This window comes from Triturus cristatus, chromosome 8, assembly GCF_964204655.1.
Source record: "Triturus cristatus chromosome 8, aTriCri1.1, whole genome shotgun sequence".
NCBI lineage: Eukaryota > Metazoa > Chordata > Amphibia > Caudata > Salamandridae > Triturus > Triturus cristatus.
Window position 1 is genome coordinate 330,619,030 of NC_140591.1, and position 23,210 is coordinate 330,642,239.

Consider the following 23,210-nt stretch of genomic DNA (forward strand, 5'->3'; position numbering starts at 1 on the left):
TCCCAAGGGGTCGCAAATTGCGACCTACCTCATGAACATAAATATTGATAAGGTAGGTCATTTGCCACCCCATTGGGAGTCCCTAATTGCAAGTCACAAAAAATCACAATTAGAGACTCGCAAAATTAAATGTAGTCCCCTGACCTGAACTTTAAAAAAAATTATATAAGGGGGCAGGTTAGGTATACCCTGGCCACCTAGGCCTCATGGGGTGGGGGGGGCTGAGGGACTATAACTGTAACTGTTGAATTTCTTTTTTTTTTTGTTCAAAACATTAATATTGTCACTAACTTATTCACCTTACTACAACGTTACTTTACCCTTTGTGTTTTTCAGTGAATTTCTAAGGTTTTTTGGAACAAAAACATATCACTTTATCATACCTAGCTATAACGTTACTTTAACCTGTTTTTTTCAATGCATATATGGATAGATAGATGGAGAGGTAGATAAATAGGTACAAAGAAAGATAGATAGATAGATAGATAGATAGATAGATAGACAGACAGACAGACAGACAGACAGACAGACAGACAGACAGACAGACAGACAGACAGACAGACAGACAGACAGACAGACAGACAGATAGATAGATAGATAGATAGATAGATAGATAGATAGATAGATAGATAGATAGATAGATAGATAGATAGATAGATAGATAGATAGATAGATAGATAGATAGATAGATAGATAGATAGATAGATAGATAGATAGATAGATAGATAGATAGATAGATAGATAGATAGATAGATAGATAGATAGATAGATAGATAGATAGATAGATAGATAGATAGATTACCTAGTGGTGGTTGCAATTAGGTAGTTATAGTTATTTCTGCTTTTCCATAGACAGTGTGCTTTTTGATTTGCTAATCACTTTGGGGCTGTTTGACAAATCTTCGCAAAACATTCCCAAAAAAGGTAATTCACCTCAGCTCCTTCCTGGAAAGTTGCAAAATCCCCACGCATTTTCCACAGACATTTTTAGGCAGCGCTACTGCAAAAATTGCAGGACAAAATGACACCACATTTGGCAGTAAGCTACATCTCCGTCCAGGAAGCGTGCTTTTTCTGAATTGGTGTAAATCAGTTCAATCGTTTTTGAGATATTAAGCTCCAAAAACATTTGCATATTTGTTGCATCACAAATAATTTAAGAGAAAAAAGTACCTGTTGGCATTTAAATGTAATTATTTAGGGGCTGTGGCCCTTCAGCCCCCCTCTACCAGACAGATATGATCCCATCCCTCAGGATCAAATTAGTCAAATATAGGTAGAGGGCATGCAGACCCACTCTCCAAGCATTAAGAGGCCTCTGGGACCCCATCCCATGAAGTCAAAAATGTGTTAATAGAGCATGGCCCCCCTCTCCAAGCCTGTAGCCCCCCAGGGACCACATCCCATGGGCCAAGTACATTAGTTTGAAGGGAGAGGGTGCACGGACCCCTTCCATGATTCCAAATGGGCCCCAGTGAAAGAAGAGTTTTGGAAGGTGGAAGTACACTTCTGTTTTCCTGCCCGCACTCTTGCTGACAGGGAAACCGTGATTGCTCCCACCTGACGGGAGCAAGCAAAGATAGCTGCTCCTTCCAGGCGGGACCAATGTTGACCCCTATGAAGGAGCCTACTGGGGCTGCTGGGATCCTAGGGCTGCCCCCCACATCCCCCAACAGTATGTTTTATGGAGGCCCCGGGTGGGCAATGTGGCACCCACTTACATTGTAAAAGGTCCAAGGGGAAAGGTTAAGAAGAATGGGGTCCCTGGGGCATCGTAAGGCTGGTGGAGTGGGGCACATGCCCCTTTCATATTTATTTGGGTCCCTGGGCGAATTTGGGCTCGGGCAGAGGGGCCACGTGCCCCCTCCCCTAAAATATTTGTTTTTGACCCCAGATGATGGGGTCCCTAGGGCCTCTTAAGTTTCGGTGAAGGGGGCCAGGTGCCCCTCCCCTATTATTATTCTTTGGCCCCTAGGAGTGGGAACACTAGGGAATATGTGTGCTCAGGGAGAGGGCTCATGTACCTGCACCCTAACGCTCTGATACAACTGTGTTTGGCCCCGTGCCCTAGGGTTTCTGGGACCTCTACAGGCTTTTTGAGGGGGCCCCGAAAATGGGGTCCCTGGGCAGATAGTGACTTAGGAAGGCAGGCTATGTGTCCCTCCCCCTTTTCAAAAAGAAAACGCCCGGGGATGGGGTCCTTGAGGCCATTAGTGGCTTCGGAGGGGCGTATCGTGCCCCTTCCCCTTTATTAAAGAAAAGGGCTCGGGATGATGTCCCATGGGCCACTAGAAACTCAAGGGGAGGGCCTCAAGCATACCTTCACCTTTTTAAAAACAAAAGGCCACGAAATTCTGTGAAAACAAATAAAGGTTAAAGTGACGTTATAGTTAGGTGAAAATGTCAGTGACAACGCAGCATTTCAAACTTTAAAAAAACTTGCAATTCACCAGTTATAGATGTCTATAGTAACTATAACTCAGTGCCCCAAGGTAACTACCACTCGCATAATCGCAATGCAGCCTAATTACCTCCCCTTTTACATCACTCGTGCCATATTCTATGACATCATTGATAACATCACCGCAATATCTGAAATAACATCTTTGATGACAAAACTGTGCATGGCGGGCTGCGAGTTATAAGTTACTTTAAGGTATGAGTTATGGCTACTAGAGACAACTTTAAATGGTGAATATATACATATATAAATATAGACATAGAGTGAAATTTTGATGCACCACATTTTTGTTTTCATGGTTTTGGTCTTGTTCCTTATGTTTTATTGAATTGACGATAATTTAATATTTCTTAATATTTGTTTTTTGATATTTAGGACTTTTAGTTTTTTTTAGGGCTACATTTATGTAAACAATATTTATGTTTTTATGTTATATGTGTTGGATGGTGATATTTGTATTCTCAATATTTAAAAAAAAATGTTGTATGTTGATTCTATTTATCTTTATAATCTGTCATAGAAGCCCAATATTAGTATGGAACAGTGAACGGTCTTTTAAAAAGCCAATATATCTGAAGTACAGGGGTGTAACACAGGCCCCTGCAGCCCACGTGGTGCGAGGGGGCCCTGAGCTGCAGGGGGCCCCCTCAGCACCGTACTCAGGCCTGAGAGCTCCATATTAAATATGGAGTGGGGGCCCCTTCATGTACCTTGAAGGGGGGCCCCCTCAACTTTCGTTACGCCAGTGCTGAAGTATATGAATTAGGAAGTGTGCTGGATGATATAGAGCCTTGTTTCAGCCCATTAAAAATTGCAAATGTTTTAGAATAGAAAGGTTCCTCACCTAACTGTACTCGCACACTTGCATCATAATGAAATCTGTGTGTAGGGAGATTTGAGTCAGTATGCAGTAATTTTTATATATCGCACCATCTTCCTCTATTGACTTTCTAGACAATGTGTCTTTCACTGAAAAGAGGGCTCTATTGATTTTCAGCGTTGTTAAACAGGGGAAATTAGTCTGTAATTAGATATAAGTGTCAGAGTAAAGAGTGATAAAGGTGAATAAACCTTTTATTTCAGTTAACAAAAACCATAAAATCCTCAATAACAAGAAGTGCACTCTGTTCAAGAAAGTGCCTAGCTTCAGCAAAATGCTGCTAAATTTGATATTTATTAGCAAATCCTGCAAAAAGCACAATTGTTACAATTGATAAAAGACATTAAAACCCTTCTACATATTCTAAAACCACGGGTAAAATAAAAGTCACTAAAAACAGTCAAAACCAGGGGGGAATGATAGCATGAAGTTTGCATACAGTTGAGATAGATGCCAAAATGTCAACTTTCTATATAAACATTTAAGTCTTATATTGCTAGCAGCCTAACCCAAACTCAATCGTTTTGCTTCAAAAACACATATCCCACATTACGGCTCTTTTTTCATAAATGTTATGAATCAGGTAATCACCCCTACAAATTCTCCTTCCATACAAAAAAAATACTGCTTGGCGGCACGCTTTGATGCCCAATCGGTTAAAAACATCAAAGAGCCAAAAGCTACATTCATTCAGCAGGAAGGTGCAAGCACATAATAAGTGAGTTAGTGATTCATGTTGTTGTATGCATACTCCTGAATCAGGCTTATCTTACCATTTTGGTATATAGATCATAAGAGGAAAATTGACCGAAGCATAAGTGTGATTGACATTGTAATTGGAGGTGTTTATAGATGGATTAATTATAATTAGGCTTTCCTGTTTTTAGTTTCTATTTTTGGTAAATTCTGGTGGGGATTTTTCAGTGTTTTCAAGTGATTTCAATACCTTAAAAAAACAGTTGTTATCAGTGGTTATTCATTTTTGCACCACTAAAAACAACAGAATAAGTGTTTTTTAACAGTGTTTATGGAACGTTTTGCTTTTACTATTGCTTGCGTTCTGCACTGATAGAACATGGTATATAGATAGTGTATGTATAGTGTATATGAGGTCCAAATAGATTTTTTCAAATTAAACTTATTGTAGTACACCATACAATACTTATTCAGTGAGTCTTTGGTCATGTGCACTCGCTCTTTCCTTCCCATGTAAACTTCTGTAAAAGGCCATCTCAACATTGGCACTTGAGACGGGCAATGCCAAATCAGCCAGTACAAAATTTGTTAACTCTGGCCACTAACATAGCTTTCCATGCCAATACTGGTGCACTTAAAGATTGCGATTCTCAGGGCACGTTCTGCAACATTTGCATTGAGCTGGACCCTTATGCCCTCAGAGTTATTGAAGCGGTCAAAAATTAAACAGCACTTTTGAAACTACGGAGGAAATTCCCCTTTACTGAAGGGATCTATAACTTGTACAGAGGGGAAACATCCTTTACCACGCAACCATTACAACGCGGTATGGTTACATCATGGTTTTCACAACGCAAGTCGTTACACCGACTTGCACTGGAGGGCGCTCTAGACTAAGGAATAGTGTGAATTACTATTCCAACACCTTCCCTACTGTACGTAGACTGGAGTTGGAATAGTAATTCACACTATTCCTAAATCCAGCGCCCTCCAACGCAAGTCGATGTAATGACTTGCGTTGTCAAGACCGCGATGTAACATACCGCGTTGTGATGGTACGCGTTGTATCATCATACATCCTGTGCAGAGTACCACACTAAGGTTTCATTGACTTCAAATGCCATTAGTGGTGAAGGGACATTTCTATGCATCATTGCAAGCCATTTTTCATACATTGTAAAATAAACGTTCCTGAATTGCTCTCCAACATTGCTTTGCTTTGCTTAGCACTCCCATTTGTGTTTTCTTGCCTACCGGCACTTCCGTTTTCATCTTTATTATTGCCACCTTGAAATATGCGAGTTCAAGATGCGTGCTGTACAAAAACTTCTCGTGTTTAATGAACTAGATTTTAATGTTACTCTAAATATAATAAGACTCTAGGCAACATTCAGGGTATGCATGGCAACTGACACCTCTTAGTTCACAAATGGCATTGTTGTCGGGCAGGAGGAGAGGCAGTGTTTTAACTCATGCTTAAAACGAGCACTTTTAATAACTTCCTCTCAATTCAGTGCTATAATCTTGTGTACTGAGGTGACGCGCTAAAGAAATGCACTTTTTTGAATTCTGAAGAGACATTATCGCACATTTACATCATGTTTACTGTATGATTAACATGCCGGTCATTTTCACGGCTCGCCCACTGGCTCGTATACGCTTGGCTCGTCTCCGGCTGGCTCTACCTGTTAATTAATATATTGGCTCGCGCACCTCTAACAAAGAGAGAAGAATGTATACATGACAGTGAGCCCGGTACATGGTAGAGAAATAGACTGGTGCAGACAAACAGACAAAGTCAGTCTCCATTGCCTCATGTCAGAATCATCTCTTTCAATAACGTGAAAATCTGCCGGCAACTCCCGCATGTCCCCCCTCGCCCATTCTTAGCAGAAGCGGCAGATTCTGAGATGTGCCCTGCTGGTGCAGAGGAGCACGGCAGAGTCTGTAGAAGCGCTGGGATCCCTAGCCTCTCCGGGCGGGCACCTAAGCCTTCCGGGTGCCTTCACACTCAGGATAAATGAATACATTTTGTTTGGTGCTTTAGCCGCCCCTCTGTGAGCACTGTCTGGTAGATGAAGCTCTGTGTTAATAAACACATTCAGAGAGGTGGTTGTGTACAAACAAACAACAGCCACAATACCGTACGTTTTGAACGTGTAGTTAAATATCTGCTCATCGAGTACCTCATTGGCTGATCATTCCATGGCACAACCAAAATTACATTTGGACACATTTTCTCAACTGTAAAACACTCCCTTCTATGGGTCATTTAACAACTCGGGGCTTTGGGGTTAGGTAACCTACTTTGGATGCTGTGTAAAAGAGTATATACGAAAATTAATGCACTGAAACTAAGCAACCAGTAATGTCTAAAACACTGTGAAAACTGACACGCATTCTGGCATTTTGTTTAGTTAATGTCGATTTTCTCATAGATATGAGTAAAGTACTCTTAATATGTTAATGAAATCTGCACACTTTTAACTAATAGCACCAGGCGACCTTTGACAACTAGGCAATGAATACATTTTCATGTACCCCTGAAGCCCCCCTGACCCCTGCCCCCTTGACAAACGTAATTGCCTCTCAGTGTTTGGGGGATAACCAAGACGCAGGAGAGTGAGTCAAATAGTCTAGAAAATGAAAGAGAAGCCGGGATTCAGATTCACATGCTCCGATCCCTATCGCGTTGGTTAGTCTGTAATCATTACTTTTATTAATGAGTTTCGCATTAGTTAAGCACCACACTTCACCCATGAGGTATGTGCCAAGCAATTGTTGACACAATCCACACTTTGCATCTTTTTCAATATATTTATTACGAAGTGCAGGACCTTTCCAAGGGATTTTGCACACTACATACATTCACTCCAAAAATAAAACGTGTAGGTAAAAAACATTGCCATTTACAATGTCAATAGCGCCAACTCACAAATGTGAGACCTATTTGCATTGCAAATGCTTGTTTTTTTATTATGTCCACTACAGCAGTTTTGTTTTCCCGTAAAAATCGAATAACGCAATAGAGTGTACTTTTTTCACATCACTATCAATATGCGACCAAAGATCTTCACATTTCTTGCCTTTGGCATCATCACTCAGCAAAACTTCTGTAAACGGTTGCCACATGGATAATGTAGCATTCATTGCCCCTTGGACTGAGAACCATCAGTTAAGGGAAACAGTTGGGATGACTCTTTCTTTGATGCCCCAAAAAGCACTAAATGATAAATATTTGCGTTTTAGTTCCTGTGCATAAGAAAACAGTGCACCCGAATGAACTAAAAAGTCAATAGCGTCCCTCATTAACTCTGAAGATTGTAAAGATACTTTCAGCATACCATTTAGCAAGTGGCAAGGATCTCCTACAGGGAATCACTTCAGCTCGGGTATCAATTTTGACAGGTCATCACACAACTTTTTCATATACGTAGCTGAATCACTGCAAACACAAACAATATCACTCCAATCTTTGTTGAACTTGGAAAGAACCTTTTTAGCAGGGAATTCCATGTTTTCCAAAAGTCTGCTGTCATGTTTTCACCACTATCCCAGATGCTTGGTGATAGCGCTCTTTATACATATACTTGTCTCTATACCTTGCATTGAATGTTTAAAGCCTGAGGTGTTGGCAATTCACCTACTGTCACTACTGACCCACGAGTAACTATGGACTAATGTATTAATGTTTTTTACCCATTCTCTGTGGGTAAATGTGATGACACATATCAGGAAAGATTCTTATGAAACCAGCCATTTTACCTATTAGTGAAAGAATCAAACGCAGCCAAAATATCAAATATGATTTTGATATTTCCTGATTCTCTACAGTTTATAAAATAATTAAACAAGACCTAAACATGCTTTTAAACACTGCATCCTTAGACCAAAGACCACAAAACTGAAAAAAGGAAAAGGAAGAAGAAACATTATTTTAGTGCCATCCCTAAACAACAAAACTCAAGCAGAATAATGTTAGCCCAGTCTTTCTTTCTGCAAGCTTGTAACAAAGTTACATTGTATTGGCCCCTTCAGGAAGAAAAAAAATCACTCTTATTCCTTTCTTTTAATGGCATTTAGTTTGTGGTTGTGCAGGTGTTTTTTCAGTGTTTATATGTTTTCACTGGTGAGGGCTATCTCTCTTTCAGTGGGGTTTGATCAGTTATTATAGGTTTAAACCTAAAACCCCACAGCCTAATTATAATCCAAATATGGTTCCTTTTGCTGACTTTTTCTTAATCAATGCATAAAAGAAGCCCATTTAACGTGTTTGTTCAACACTTTTTAGGTTGAGGCTGAGCCAGCACGCAAGCTTTGCTCTGGCGATCTGTTGTAGGTACTATACGGAGGAGAAGCCCTGCCCGTATTTGTCATTGGCTTGTGTCTTGGTCCTTCGTAATTGCTGGCGTCTGATTCCTTAATAGGCTTGTTAGTCCCTCCTTAGTACGGCCATCTCATCATTTGTATATCCCCATGGCTACTGGCCCCTTTACTTGGTTGTTACACAGAGCTTGTTCTTTTTTCTTTATTGAGTTCCTACATTAGGCAAAGCAGCGGTACAATGGCGGCCACTTGTTTACTGACTGAAGGCACTTTCGGTGCTCCGACACCCATCAACTCCGCTTCAGAGGCACAGCGCCTGCAAAGCTCCTCCCACTCCTTTCCTTAATGTTGTAGATGTTTTTCACAATTTGTTTCCGCCTTACTTCAGACGCACATCGCCTGCCCCGTGATCAGTGTACCTACGAAGCTCCTCCTGGTCCTCCCTTCAATGACAAACATGTTTCTCACACTTTGTTTCTGCCTCGCTTCAGGCGCACAGCGCCTGCCTAGCAATTAGTGTACCTACAAAGCTCCTCCAGCTCCCCCTTCAATGCCATAGATGTTTCACACTTTTTTACTAACTGAACGTGCTTTCGTTGCTCCGACATCCATCAACTCCGCTTCAGATGCACAGCGCCTGCAAAACTCCACCCGCTCCTCCCCTTAATGCCGTAGATGTTTTTCACAACTTTTTTCCACCTTACTTCAGATGCACAGCGCCTGCCCCGCGATCAGTGACCTACGAAGCTCCTCCTGGTCCTCCCTTCAATAACAAACATGTTTCTCACACTTTGTTTCTGCCTCGCTTCAGGCGCACAGCGCCTGCCCCGGAATTAATGTACCTACAAAGCTCCTCCAGCTCCCCCTTCAATGCAATAGATGTTTCACACTTTGTTTCTGACTGAACGCGCTTTCTGTGTGCTGACAGTGGCCAACACCCATCAACTCTGCTTCAGACGCACAGCGCCTGCCCCGCAATCAGTGTACTTACAAAGCTCCATCTGCTCCTCCCCTCAATGCCATAGATGTTTTTCACACTTAGTTTCTGCCTTACTTCAGGTGCCCAGCACCTGCCAGCGATTAGAGTACCTCCGAAGCTCCACTCACTCCTCCCCTCAATTCCCTCGTTTTCTTTTTCAAACAAGTAGGGCTTTGTTATATGATTTTCCTGTACGAACCTTCTCTGTACAGGCGAGCGTTGGTTGATGAATCTTATATTTTTATGGGGTTCAGCTGCTGCGTAACTTGCTGCTTCCTATATAGATGAGCACCAGTCGTTGCTTGTTCTGTTGGTGACATAAAGTAAATCTAAAACAGTTGAAGCTGTCTGTAAGCCACGAGAAGGATCGGCATGGTGCACGAGGCTCTCGTGACTAACCATCTGTCTTGTTGCCAAGCACAGCTCCAGGGAGTACATATTTTCACTTTTTTAATAGTTTGTACTTAGTTATGCATCTTTCAAGAGCCAATACCGGTATTGTTATGTTTATATGAAGTAAATGTTTTGTGAGTTCAGTTCAGCCCTCAGCTGAGCCTGTTTTGGAAGTTCAAGGAATAGGTCACATTTACAAAGTCACCTTGTTATTTGGGATGTTAAAAATCCCAATTTGGGTCAATTAGCTGTTGTACAGGTGAATATTTTTACGTGAAAGGCATTTTTGGGAGTAGTGGAAATTTCAAAACTTTGATTGGCACATTTTTTATAATTCTATGACAGTATGTCGAGGTGCAATATTACGCTGCTGGGAAAAAATTACTTATTTAGGCACTATTTCGCTTGATGTGTTTATTGAGTAGTCCTGAGCCCAGTCAGAGCAGAATGATCATAGGTGACTTCATCAGTTTGAGACTGTGAGTCACCCTGCCCAGACTTTACTGACACTATGTGTGCCCCAGACCACCCTGATTTGCCCCTCCAGGTCATTTGTGTGCCCTCACCTCCTGTAGGCACTCTGTGCTCCCACCCTTACAGCCCTTGTGTGACATCGTCCTCCCCTCCTGCTGGAAAATCTATGTGCCACTCTGCACACTACAGTCCTTCTGCAATACAACCCCCTGATGCTGCACTGTGTCTCTCACCCCTCTTTAGCACTTTCTTCTTCTTAAATCTTTATTTCGACTCAGCACTTTCTGTTTTGCCTGCCTGCACCGACAGCCTTTCTTGGTGTCTCTACCACTTTGCAATGCCTCTTTATACCCTACTTCCTGCAGCCCCTGTGAGTTGCCCTTCCTCAACTTTCCTATCCAACAATGTACATCTTTACCTTCCACAACCTGCTGGAGTACTCCCACTGCATCGTGAAAAACTTATAAGGTCCCAAAGGCGAGACCAATTGCTTTGCAAATGCTTGTTTAAAACCAGTGTGCAGAAAGTTTCGCATTTTACCAAGAAAGCAAATTTAATTAGAGTATCTCTCACACATCTTGCATTGGTGTCGGATTGCTATCTTGCCTCCCGATTAAAGTAAAAGAAACTGCTTACTGGACTTTCAACATTTTTTTTGTTCTCCTTCAGCAAGCACTGATAATCTCATGCATGTGCGATCATTTGAACAAAGTAACGGGGGAACTAACAATGTCCCCCCACTTGCCATTTTGAAGTCAGGAACAGAACAATAAGAGTTAACAACAAAATCTTGGTGGTCATCTTTAAATAAGGTGACTTATGTAGACTAACATTGAGGAAGCCATTTTTAAGTCAGGCAAATATTAAAAATCCTTTTTTTCATCTAATAACAGTCAATTTTCCATACAAATTGTAACAAATTAATGAATACACAATTTCTGATTGAAAAAAAGGAGAGAATAACATGTCAAATGAAGAAATAAATACTGAAATGAGAACACATATGGATATAGATATATATAATGATGAGAAGAACATACAAAATGTTTCAAGCATAATTTTTCGAAGATCCTTACCATTTGATCTATCAGACTAACAAAGCATTGCACAAGATGGGGAAAGTGAGATAGAGACTTGAGCATTTCCTTAAAAGCTACATGTAAGAGATACTCTGATTAACAGGCAAAAGATCTATTACCAAATTTAGTAGGTGATGATGTGCAGGAGTTAATAATAACTTTTCCAGAACAAAATAAAAACGTAGAAGAGCTCATGAAATGCCCAAATGAGAGATTTGATCTGCAAAGAAACTTGGATTTTGAAATATATAATTTCAATATAGCTTATTCTCCCCTTTCCAACACTACCTCTCCCCTCTGCTTCAGTGCTTGGGGGCTGAGACATGCCCCTGAGCATCAAAGCAGTGAAAGTGAAATGAGCTGATCAGCTCATTTCACTTTCTCTGAAATGTCATAAGCGTGTCACATGCGCTGATTGTCATTTCAGAGAAGAAAAAAATAAGGCCTCAGGAGCTGAAGAAGCTCCCGAGGCTAAAATATAATAAAAGAAAGCCCTCTGCTGCTCGCACCACAGGGTTTTCATGCCTCGTATGCTGGGATGGCTTGGAGCTGTCCTCAGCACACAAGCACTGGTGCAGTGGACAACCCGGAGCGGTCCACCGCATTGACGGGGTTAAAGACTATGCCACTATGAATGCACCTCTTAGGGAACTAATCAGAAAAGGGTGAACATTTAAATAGAACAACAACTGTAAACATGCATTTAAGGAAAAAGTAAACTCAAAATATTTTGATTTAGAACTATGCACAGATTACTGGTTGGTGCTAGTCCTGTGGGACTTGGTGCAATTTAAGGGCTAGACAAGCTAGGCAGAGAAACACCTCGGTATTTAATATCACATGCTAGTTACATCTTGTCTGACATAGAAAAAAATACTCGTAACCTGAAAAAGAAAGTTTAGCTGTGGTATGGGCTTGTGAGCATTACCATGATTTCTTACCTGGCAAGATTTTTGTCATAACGGATCATCAAGCACTGACTTCTAGTTTTGGAAATCCAAAGGTGAAAATGCCCCCACAAATTGACAGATGCGCTGACTTCTATTTTTGGAAATCCAAAGGTGAAAATGCCCCCACAAATTGACAGAAAGGGGATAAAATTAATGAATTACAACTTTTAAATTGTTTATAAACCAGGAAAGGAACATAATCGCGCAGATTATTTATCTAGACAACAACACAAAAGCTAAATAAAACAAGAGTCTGAAGCTGAGGAGCACATATGTTTTATAATCAGGTAATCAGTACCAGGAGCTGCTTCAGAAAAATAATTAATTGATGCTTCGCTAAGGATGAAACAATTCAAAAGATAAAAATAATAACTTTGAATAACTGGAGATTAATTAATAGTTCAACTCATTTTCAGCCCAACGTAAGAAAAAGAGATGTTCTTGCATTCCAAAATATTCAGTCTGAATTGTCCATGGCTTCACCTGGTATGCCTTTGAGAGGAAATTAGTTGGTCATTCTTTGAGTTTGCAAAGGCATGTGATTCATTATGTTATTGATTTAGCCCATGAAAGTCACTGATGAGTGTCAACAACAAAGAATTTTTTTACGAGAAAAAATGTGGTTTCCAAGATTAGATAGTAAATTAGAAGAGACTGTACAAATGTGTCATTTATGTCAATGTACTATTAAAGAAAGGAGTGTGGAAGAATTGCACATGTTTATACTACCAGATGCAGTATGGTCTAATGTGGCAGCAGATTTTTATAGGCCTTTGGATTCTGGACATTATTTGCTTGTGATAATGTTTAAATGTTCTTAATTTCCAATTGTGAAAGTAATATCATCAACTTTCGCTTCAACTATGCTTCCTGTTCTGGATGAGGTTTTCTCTACTAGGGGAATACCAGTTATGTTGAAAACAGATAATGGACCACTGTTCAGTGAAAATGAATTTCAAAAGTTCATGGATTATTTGAGAATAACACAAAGGAAAATAACCACAATGTAGCCTCAAGCAAAAGGGATGGTGGAAAGATTAATAGCCACTATTAAGAAAGCACACAAAGAGCAAAGCTTTCTCAAATTTCTATAAACCAGGCTTTGTATCAAGTCTTGTGTGATTATCGAAATACACCTCAAGTTTCTACAGGGAAATGTCACTCTAAACTAATGTTTAGTCAATCTCAGCAAACTTGTTTACTGCATCTCCTGACAACCCTGCCAAAAGGCCATGCTGAAATTGGGAAAAGAGATAAAGGAGTTAAAGAAAAGCTGAAGTATTATGCAGACTACAAGAAAAACATTCAGGAACAAGATTATCATGTGGGAGGTTTAGTGTTAATGAAACAATGCCAGATAAAGAAATCGCAGGGTAGGTTTCACCCTTCTCCATTGAAAGTGACAAAAGTACATGGAGCAGCAGTTACAGCACAAAATGTAAGCAGGATAGTAACAAGCAATAAAACATTCTTCAAGAGGTTGGAAGTGAGAACTATTGAGCAAGAAAGCTTGCAACATGATAACGATTTGGAGAGGGATATTTTGAACAGATCTACCATAATTTCAAGGAAAACACATCAATTAATTTAACATTGTTAATGTTGTTTAGAACAATATGTTTATTCTTCTTTTCTTCTTTCTTTTCTCTTCTCTCTGTTAAAAATAGGAGAAGAAATGTAATGATGCATTGCCATTCTATAGTAGTGTGACATTGCTGTGGTATGTAGATTTAAGAATGATGGGTTATGAAGGAAGACAGTTAATGTATTGCTGTGGCGAGATGAGGAGCAGAGAGATGTTTATGCAGGGAAGCATCTAATAACTATCAAGGCACGGAGTCCTGCTAAGCCTGCTAGTTACTCTTATGACATTGCAGCAGCCATACTCCTAAATATTTATATTTGTTATTTATAATCACCAGCTTACCCCCAAAAGCAAGTGACCTTTCTTTTTGATATTCTTTCTGAAAATCACAATTTATGTCTTTCCAAAATTCACTGTCAATTGGTTATCTTTACAGTACTTGTCCAAAATGTTTAAGAGTTCTTGCAGGCCTATTCTTCTTTTATTAAGCAACAGCATGTCATCAGCATCCCTCAAGGAGGTGACAGCCTGACAGCCAATGCTTGGGGAATGTGAATCTTCTTGATCCAGATGCATGCTCAAGTCTGCAATGAACACGTTAAAATGTGTCGGTGCAAGCACACACACCCTTGCTTAAGACCTCTCTGTGTACGTACTTTGGGCGAAAGTGCCTTATTCTTGCCCAACTTTATTTGGAACCATGTATTAATGTATAGAAGTTGGAAAGTGCAAACAAATTAGCTGGAATATTCCAAAAGGTCAGTTTCTTCCCTAAGAAGTTTCTTTTGAAATGATCATATGTCTTAAGTAAATCGATAAAGCAAGTTTACAGAAGTTTTTTCCTGTTAACTGACTTCTCAATTATCAATGATAATGCTGCCAAATTGTCAGTTCTACTTGACTCAGATTTAAATCCCATCATGTTAAATGGATTTAGTCTTTGCTCAGAAGCCTACTCTTCCAGAACTGTCAGTAGTAGCATTGCAAAGTATTTCAATTGCATATCCATCAGTGTTATCAAACAATAGTTACCAGTACTTGAATATGCGCTTTTCTTGTAGATTGGCTGAAGTACCAACTCTCGCAAGAATCCAGTGTAATTTCTAAGGTTAATCAGAAATTGAATAACATATGAAATCATTCTGACCAGAACTCGGGCCCTTGTTTATAGATGGTGATGGGTAGGCCTTTAGGGTCTGGGGCTGCATTTCCTTACTTTTACAGATTTAGGTGCCGATTACGATCCGGTAAAAACCGGGTACGAACCGTCGGTCGGAGTGTTTTCTCCGTCCGACTCGTACCCGGTCGTAAAACTTTACAAACATGGAATTACGATTCGCACGGAAACACCATTTCCGTACGAATCGTAAAAAACACCGACCGACGAAAATATACATACGAATGTGATCCGGGAATGCTGTGACGTGACGTCGGGACGTATTCAGGCAGCGTTTCACGACCCAGGAAGTACGATTCGAACCGACAGCAGTCCGGACGGCAATATTTTCACGGCACCCAAAAAGTGCCGGTAAAGCGAAGTACGGCGCGAAATGACCAGAGTAGGTGGCCCGGTACGCGCCGTACCCCTCCCAGCCCCCGTATGTACGCGCCGACCCCCCCAGCCCCCATATGTACGCGCCGACCCCCCCCAGCCCCCGTATGTACGCGCTGACCCCCCCCAGCTCCCATACGTTCAAGTCGTACCCCCCCAGCCCCCGTACGTTCGAGTCGTACCCCCACCCGTGTATGTACACCCCTGTACGTGTCAAACCCCCGTGTATGTACACCCCTGTACGTGTCGAACCCCCCCATGTATGTACACCCCTGTACGTTCGAGTCGTACCCCCACCCGTGTATGTACACCCCTGTACGTGTCGTACTCCCCCGTGTATGTACACCCCTGTACGTGTCGAACCCCCCGTGTATGTACACCCCTGTACGTTCGAGTCGTACCCCCACACGTGTATGTACACCCCTGTACGTGTCGTACTCCCCCGTGTATGTACACCCCTGTACGTGTCGAACCCCCCGTGTATGTACACCCCTGTACGTTCGAGTCATACCCCCACCCGTGTATGTACACCCCTGTACGTGTCGTACTCCCCCGTGTATGTACACCCCTGTACGTGTCGAACCCCCCGTGTATGTACACCCCTGTACGTTCGAGTCGTACCCCCACCTGTGTATGTACACCCCTGTACGTGTCGAACCCCCCGTGTATGTACACCCCTGTACGTTCGAGTCGTACCCCCACCCGTGTATGTACGGTGCGTACCCCCAGCGCGTACATACACGGGTGGGGGTACGACTCGAACGTACAGGGGTGTACATACACGGGGGGTTCGACACGTACAGGGGTGTACATACACGGGTGGGGGTACGTCACGTACAGGGGTGTACATACACGGGTTGGGGTACGACTCGAACGTACAGGGGTGTACATACACGGGGGTTTGACACGTACAGGGGTGTACATACACGGGGGAGTACGACATGTACAGGGGTGTACATACACGGGGGAGTACGACACGTACAGGGGTGTACATACACGGGTGGGGGTATGACTCGAACGTACGGGGGCTGGGGGGGGTACGACTCAAACGTACGGGGGCTGGGGGGGGTACGACTCGAACGTACGGGGGCTGGGGGGGTGTTGGGCGCGTATGCGGGCTCATGTCTCCATGTTTGCTATGGGTGTTCGGTGCGGACGGTGTTTTTTCCATACGGTTGTAACATCGGACGCACGGGATGGATCGTGATTCCGCGGTCGGACTTCACTTTTCACGTTTGTACGGTAAATCGTCCGTGGACGTGTCGGACACATTTTCCGACCCGAGGACGTGTGGGGAATTCTTCCCAATGCGATTCGTATGGTCTTTTTCCCATGCGAATCGTAATTGGCAGTTTGTACGGCACTTGTACGATTCGTACGGTAAAAAGACCGGATACGAGTCGTACGGGGAATTTTTTTACCGGATCGTAATCGGCACCTAAATCTTTAATTTCTCTGTGTTGGAATTCCAGAGGGCAGGTGGAAACGAGATCGTGATTCCAAATATATTGATAGCCTGTGTCTTGGTAGAGCGCTCTTACATAATTCATCCAGGTTGATTGATCACTATTATAAACCACTAAGCAGTTGGGACCTTGCTCCAGGGGATTAATAAAAAAACAGAAGAGCTTCTGTTCAGATCCTATTGGATCAGTCTAGCCTCCCACAATGCTTTTTTGTAAGCTTTTCTTAGCTCATTTATCTACTTGGTTTGCAAAACAGAATCCTGGAGGTATTTTTAGGCGCTTAATTTCTTTGTCGGAATTTCTTTGCTGGGCAGTTAGGGATTTCAAGTATGTTCTCTTTTGGGGTAGTCGTTTATGGTGATTCAAAGGTCAATCAGGGGCCCTGAAATGAGCCTTTATCCGTTTTTGCACATTGACCCAAGCTGAAATGTTGTCCTTTGTCTGCCAGATTGCAATATTTGTTGCTTTTCTCCATTTGTTCTAATTTGATAAATACTGGCTGTCCCATGATATTCTTTTCCATTGGTATTAGCTGACTTGTGATCCTATATGTAAAATCAGTAACTTAGGCCAATTATTATTTCTGATAGTGACCAGCTGAAGATAATGGCCCCTTTCACATCTTGGAACTATTGTAAAGCTTTCACTTTTATCAAACAAACACATTGAAGTAAAGTCTAACACCTTGTGACTTTCCTTCAACCTGTGAGCATAGGCCATTGGGTTGTCTGGCACAAAACATCCGTAAGGGTCCGCAGCCCCAGTGCTATTCGGGTCATGAGGAACGAGTGGTCAAATTGATCCAAGTTATTGTATTTGGGCTACTGAATTGGCAGTGTCAGATATTCAGAGCTTAGATTGGGCCAGTGGTTGCTTCTGGGGGTCACTGGCCCTCATTTCTGGTGGCCAGCACTTATTTTTCCTCATCAGACATTTACCAAGTGCAGGATGAGGAAAACTACACAAAGCAGAAAGAAGGAGGAAGAGAGAGACAGAAAAAAAGTCACAAAGGGAGAAAGCAGGAACCTGCAAGAGTGAGATAAAAGGACAGGTAGTGTCCAGGTCAGGATTAAAGAAGCCTGAGACAAATTCAAGCCGAGGCAATCCGACATTTAATGGCACAGGCCACAGGCTTCTAAGCAGAGCTTTGGGCACCACCACTCGTTCTTTAAGCACTACAGATATTTCCCTGGTTTGAAGTTAACAACAATAATGGCATCTCAAAATGTTATGTGCATTTGTAAAGCACACTGTCACCAGTGAGAGTATCCTAGCGCTGTGCAGGTGTGTGTGCGTATTCCTGCCTATGGTAGGTTGGTTAATTAAAAAGCCAGGACTTTAGCTTAATTCAAGAAGAGAGGAGGATGCTCTAATGTGCAGGGAAAGGTCACTCCTTACCGATGTAATAGAAAATTCCCTTGCAAACTCCCCATCTCACTAGCAGAATATTGTTTGAAAACTCTGCAAAGATTATAACTGGTGTGGTCTCCAAATAATTTGTACAAATCATCAGGTATAAAATTGGGTTCCAAGGTGTTTCCATTCTTCATCAATGTTGATCCCTATACATTCATATTCACAAGAGCTGGTGGGGGTATGGAATTCAAAGATCTGAAATTGAAATTTCTTGGAACAATTATGAAAATTGTGTCAGCTGAGGTTGTCGATGATATTTCACAGGGAACTTCACTCAGTCATGTTAAATTTTTGAATAATTTTGAAGTTTCATTTTTAAGCAACTAGTCATTAATCCACCTTTCAGATGGATGAGATGTTATACAGTGTGAAAATTACACTTTCATTTCACCCTCCTTAATGTGCCCTTTCACTCAGTATTGCATTGTATTGGTAGCAGATCCTCTTCAATTCTGTGCGGTGAAACTTTATAGGAGGGGACATCTACAGGTGTTTAAGCCTCCTGATGTCAATCTGATATGAAGAGGATAGCATATAATTTTCATTAAAACACGTGATGGGGTCTACTAAAGTGAAGTACGCTCTTCAGAAAGATATTAACATTCATCCTTCGTGTAAATCTTGTGTATGCCGGTAACATTTAGAGCAGACGGGGCATGCTTATCAATTTTTAGCAAGAGTTCCAATCAGGTACAATTTGGGGGTGGATTTAAATCCCCTAAACAAACAAACAAATTCTCAAATGAGACTGGTGAGCGATTAGAAACAAGAGGTAAAGTTCCTTTCATGTGGTGGATTTCAATATCCATTGACTTAGCCTAGCTGGTTTCATTATATCTGACCTGGCTCTGTGACATGTTGGGCGTAGAGAGGAATGGCTGTAACGTCTGTCTAAAAACAGGCCAACAATCAAAGTGAAGTCATTAATTGAGGGCCTCCATTGGTAAAGTATTTCAGCTCATACGGATCTCAGAAAATCCTTACTTTCAGGCTTTAGGCCATAGTAGTTACTGAATACTGACATGTTCAGAATCGATTCCCCCCTTGAAATGCAACATTCACACAAAATCTGCGATGCCTCAATTAGGTTTGTAGTTTAATGCTATATCATTCACACGTATAAGTAATATACTGGCAACCCTGTTCTATTGCCCATTTTAGGATGACACTATACATGAGTATGAGGGTAAGGTCATGCATTTATTTGCTAAAAGGGTTTTTATAACACTGTAATAAACATTTTAGACAAGCCACCTTTTCTCTTCACCTGCTGCCTGAATCATTGAGAGAACATACTTTGAAACCATAAACAGAAGCCATTTAAATCAAAATATTACGACTCTAGATGCTACACTGTTACCCATGTGGAGGACTACAGGTGAAACACTTTTTTCACCAGTCACTACGTCCAAAGTGAAAAAGGACCTAGGGAGACCAGGACAGGAACAACAGCAAACAACATGAGACTGCATTGACGACATCTACATACTGAGAGATGGGCATTAATACCGCCTGCTTTAGTACATACAATAAACATATTAAATGGTATAGTAATCAAACAGCTAGTACTAGCAATGAGCATATAGGGCACGTTTGTAACCGGTTCAGCATCCAAAATGACAAAAAGCTTGAAGTAACATTTAAGAAGCTGTTCGACTATGACTACACTTTCCAGAGAAAAAATCTTATTCAACACTCAAAGTGAAATACAATCTCAGACAGGAATCAGGTTCGAAAGTCCATCCCAGCTGGGTGGTTTATGTCCAAGAAGATGGTTAGCTCAGTCGAGATAATGAATGACTTAGTGATTTCATTGAGTTAAAGGCACATTGTGAAGAGGTTGCAATTGCCATATTTGCATGAGAGACGGTTCTGCCTGACTTTTATTTCCTCACACAAAGTTTTAGTGGAAATATTCGAGACAAGTGCACTCTTCTAATTATAACAGCGTGTTTATAACTAGGACCACTAAAGGTTAAATGCAATGCATGTGACTATTGGTTTTAGGTTGATAGGGCATGTGGTGAACCTGCCTGTTTCTGAATAACTAGGTAAATGAGCAGAGTTCACTGGGTAGAAGAATAGCACAATCACTTTTTTGAAACAACAGGAGTAGAGCATCATTGTGTATAAGTGGGCAAGGCATGACCAAACTGATGATGGTACAGTGGCACAGCTGCAAGTGATAAAATGCGGATGAACAAGTCTTTGTCGTGAACATATATATGTGTTGTTACTGGTTGCTATGTGATGATTTGGCCATTACAATATGACCACAGCTTTTTATCATATATTTACAGAACCTCAGGCCCCATAAAGGCTCACCAGAGTCTCTCTGACTGTGGGTATTTTAAGCATTCATATAATATAGAACATGCTCCTGTCATTAGGAACCAGTAGCTTGTCGATTACCTTCATCTGCTGCTATGCCGCTAATGGTTGATTAATGCACTCACATTTGCACGCACGGCTCCATTCATCAGGAGATTGGCAGGTTTGTGTGGTCATTCAGAGGCATTCCAGGGTTGAAATGGGCCTTTACTTTGTTGTTGGTGGTGTTACCATTAGGTTTTCTTCAGATAGTATCACACTTGATGGTGCCACAGGGCAGTTAGTCACAGGGCAGTCAAGGTCTACTGGGCCATAACCATGGTGGTTGGGGGCCATTTGCCTCAGGGGTCCTGCAATCCTACTTAGCAAGTGCCCTCTTTCTGCACTCACCTCACAGAGTAGCAAGGGTGAGCAGTCAAAGTTTGTCCTGGAATTAGTATTAGGAAGTAGAGAATCAAATTGTTTCCAGCTGTTTACGTTACCATGCGAGAACATGTATCCATGTAATACTCGCTTGCAAACCCTGATGCCTAAAAAAATGTGTGGGGGAAAAAAGGATGTAGAGAATCAAAGCTCAATAATCACCCAACAGACACAGTAATTCACTGTCCAGCCCATTGCTTGTCTTAGTAAAAAGAGAAGTATTTTAATTACACAGGAAAATGAAATAACCATGCACAGTAGTGGGTTTCAGCTAGAGGGTTCTACGAAGTACACTACAGGGGCTTAGCCCAGCTATCACACCAATTATTGAGATCTGGTAGCAATGAAAAGCTATAAGGCATGAATCAGGCAAAGGTGCAAGCTTTTTATTAGGCTTAGGGGAGCAGCGATTCTGCTTGGTAATCCATAGGTTAATTTGTTACATATTTTGAGTCGAAAGAAATCATGCTGTCATTCATTATTCTCCCTAACCTGCTAGATTATATTTCTGACTGCAAGGCTCTCTCTCTCTCTCTCTCTCTCTCTCTCTCTCTCTCTCTCTCTCTCTCACACACACACAGACACTTCAGGCCTTGTGTTACCTATTCGCTAAAATGTGGTTTGCTGTGGAGATTAGCAGTGTCCCCTTCACAGCCACAGAGTCAGTGCCTCGTACAGTGGGAGTAGGGTCTTGCTACTGGGGAAGAACAGTGTTACAGGAGTATGGGGTGTTTACACACATTTGAAAGCTTCTGTCCTCCAGTGGGGTCACCCTCAATGACAAAGTTGTCAGATGTCACTGGACTCACTACACTTCAAAAGTAGAGCCTGAATGGGTCCCTCTGGCCATGTCATGGTGATGCTGGAGGGTGTGTTGTCACTTGAAGGTGGTCTTAATGAGGTTCAGCACATGACCATGCAGGAAATCTGGGTGATAGCTCAAGTCAGCACCATTACACTTCCTGTAATAAGCCTGCTCTTCTGGGTGCTCAGCACTCTGGGAGATGGCTGAGTTTCTCCTCGTGGACAGAGTCTCCATCTGCGGATCCAGGCTCATTTATTCTCTCTCTGAGGAAGCGGCTAGACGTCATGGGTGCTAGGCAGACCCAGAGCTCTCCAGCAAGTTGTGCAGACTTCAGGTTATATCCCTTCACCTCTGGGACACTATCTGTCAGCTGGGCAGGAGCTGTGGATCAGACTAGTTCTTAAAATACTCTCTGAAGCAATCACTTCCTTGGTCAAGGAGAACTTGGAAATGTAACAAAGTGATCTTTATGCTGATTTTCCAGACATGACTGCTGTCAAAGTCAAGGAACTTATTTCGGTGGTTCCTTTTCATATTTAATTTTCTGACTGTAGTGCAAGGACAGCCTTTGTGCATGGTGGGGACTCCCACAGCAGGTGATGATGAGGCTAGCCCCAAGCAAGAGTACCCAAAACATGAGCAAAATACAGTGTGAGGACTCTGCACCTGGCTGTCATCAGACTTCCTGAAGTAGCACTCAAGGAAAGACAAAATGGCAGGTCCCGCCTTAAAGAATTCCGACGTCAAACAAAAGGATCTACTGACTTACCCCCATTCTACTTCTAGGCGAAGCTGCGTTCAACGCTCGCCAGGTGGTGATCTGTTGGCTATTCCCCGCATTTTGACTTGAAAACTGCTTTTGTCTCTATGTTTAAAACTGCTGATTGTTTTAAATGTGATTGCTGCTTTTAACCTGAATAACGTTTAGACTTGTTTCGTTTTTAACTTTTGTACCTGGCTGCTCATTTTAATTGGCATCTTTACACAAGCACAGGCACCTTGCACTTACACCCATTCTCGCTCGCCCGGCAAAGTATTGGGAACTTGGGCACCGCCATATTTGCGGTTAGCATTTCAGTCTTTTTCTCGCTTCCCTTCTTAGCCACACGCTGACGCGACCGCGCAGCGCTACCTCCTAGGCGAAGCTGCGTTCAACGCTCGCCAGGTGGTGATCTGTTGGCTATTGCCCGCATTTTGACTTGAAAACTGCTTTTGACTCTATGTTTAAAACTGCTGATTGTTTTAAATGTGATTGCTGCTTTTAACCTGAATAACGTTTAGACTTGTTTCGTTTTTAACTTTTGTACCTGGCTGCTCATTTTAATTGGCATCTTTACACAAGCACAGGCACCTTGCACTTACACCCATTCTCGCTCGCCCGGCAAAGTATTGGG